At 43.3% G+C, this 2,127-nt stretch overlaps 1 pseudogene; it reads right to left on the minus strand.

The window, feature by feature from the left end:
- Nucleotides 1-652: 652 nt before the first annotated feature.
- LOC149439384 (ATP-dependent RNA helicase DHX8 pseudogene) lies at nucleotides 653-1,915 on the minus strand (annotated as a pseudogene).
- Nucleotides 1,916-2,127: the final 212 nt, after the last annotated feature.

Consider the following 2,127-nt stretch of genomic DNA (forward strand, 5'->3'; position numbering starts at 1 on the left):
CAGCGCTTTACAATATAAAGGGAGACAATACAGCAAGAATACAGTTCAGTACAAGAGGGATAGGAGGGCCCTGCTCCTTGGAGCTGTTTCCTGTGCTTTCTAAAAAAAAGAAAAGTCCTTAGCTCAAAAAAAAGACAAATTTCAACAACCACATCTAAGAACTGGTAAGTTTAAATATACTACATTTATGTTGCTGGTTTATATACGCGTATAAATAATTTTAGCAAACACAAAGCAGGCTTTAAAATATGCGCTTATTGACCCCTGAAGCAATCAATCTTCAGTATCCAGCAGCACAAAAGTCCATCAAGGCAAATATTGCTGATCTCTCTTCCCAGAGCACACATTTGTGTTTACATTAGAGATAAGAAGGTACTGAGCCACTGCTGGGAGGGTGAGCAGTGAGCGTAGCTCACTCTAGTGCTCCTGCTGTAAATTTTGAGGATCAATTACTCCATGATGCCTGCAGCGACAGGGGTCACTGAAGGCTTGTTTTGAAGCAGATCTACTTCTTTTTAAGAATAATACTCTCCACAGCTTGGCCACTGTGAGCTTGACAATATACTATCATTTTGAAGGCCTTTGTTTCTGTTTTCATCATCTCAATAGTGTTAGGTGCATAATTAACACAAGGGTGCGCTTTGTACCTTAGGTCTGTAGAACACATTCTGAACAGAGAGCATAGATATGATGGTCAGCATCTCCTCACTGCAGCCAAGATGTACAGACATGATGAGCATTTTACATAGCATGGGCTCCAGGGGAAACTCTGCCATTCTTCTCCCTAGACGTGTAAGTAGGCCTTCATCATCTAGTGCTCAAAGGGTATATAACTGTTCCATAGCTGTAATGAGAGTTTCCATAGGTGGAGCATCCATGAAGTCGAACGATAACAAATCATTGATCCCCATAGCCTTAAGTGATAACACAGTGCTAGCCAAATTTGTTCTCTGGATCTCAGGTACATTGGTAGTAAGCATCTCATCACGATAGGCCCGCTCAGTGTAAAGTCTGTAGCACTTCTCAGGGCCTGTTCTTCCTGCCCTTCCCGCACATTGTTTGGCTTGTGCCTGTGAGATGGGTGTAACAACAAGCTGATCAATGCCAGTTTTAGAGTTGTAAACTTTCTGCTTTACAAAGCCAGGGTCCACCACATAGTAGATTCCATCAATGGTTAGTGATGTCTCAGCAATATTGGTTGCAATGACAACCTTTCTGCTTCCTGGGGGTGCTGGATCAAAGATTCTTGTCTGCATCTCACTGGGCAAAGCAGAATACACAGGAAGAATGATCAGTTCAGGCACATCTGGACCAAGAGACTTCATTCTTTCATACAGGATTTCACAGGCTGTGTCAATTTCTTCCTGTCCAGTCAGAAAAACCAAGATATCCCCTGGTGGCTCTGTCAAATGAATCTGCATAACTGTGATAAGGCTGGCATCCAGGTAATCTGTCTCAGGTTCTTTAGTGTAAAGAATCTCTACAGGGTATGTTCGACCAGGGATGGTGAAAATTAGAGCCTCATAGAAATACTGAGACAACTTCACAGCATCCAGTGTTGCTGATGTAACAATAAGTTTCATATCTGGATGTTTTTGCACAGTCTTTTTTAAAAGCCCAAACAGGACATCTGTGTGGATGGTTCTCTTGTGTGCTTCGTCAAGCATGACAATGGCATACTGGGTCAAATCTGGGTCAATAAGACACTCTCTTAGCAACATACCGTCTGTCATATATTTAATGACAGTCTCTGGGCTTGTGCAATCTTCAAATCGAATTGTATAACCCACCTCCTGCCCCAAACAGCAGCCATATTCCTCAGACACTCATTTGGCAACAGACATGGCAGCCACTGTTCTGGGCTGGGTACAACCAATCGTCCCCCTTGTCGTGTAGCCAGCTTCTGCTAGATACTGAGTAATTTGAGTGGTTTTTCCAGAGCCAGTTTCTCCAATCCTAGTGTCCTTTCACTTCCAAGTCTCCACATGAATACTGCAGCTCAATAAGCTCCATCTCAACTCCCCCTTATATAGCTCCCTGGGCCTCCCAGAGACCATCCACATACAAAAAATAATGATGGTGTCAACTCCCACACAAATCACCACCCACCTAAGCAAAACATGCAGG

Source organism: Staurois parvus, unplaced genomic scaffold, assembly GCF_062004578.1.
Source record: "Staurois parvus isolate SC_StPar_1 unplaced genomic scaffold, SC_StPar_1.0 ptg001132l, whole genome shotgun sequence".
Taxonomy (NCBI): domain Eukaryota; kingdom Metazoa; phylum Chordata; class Amphibia; order Anura; family Ranidae; genus Staurois; species Staurois parvus.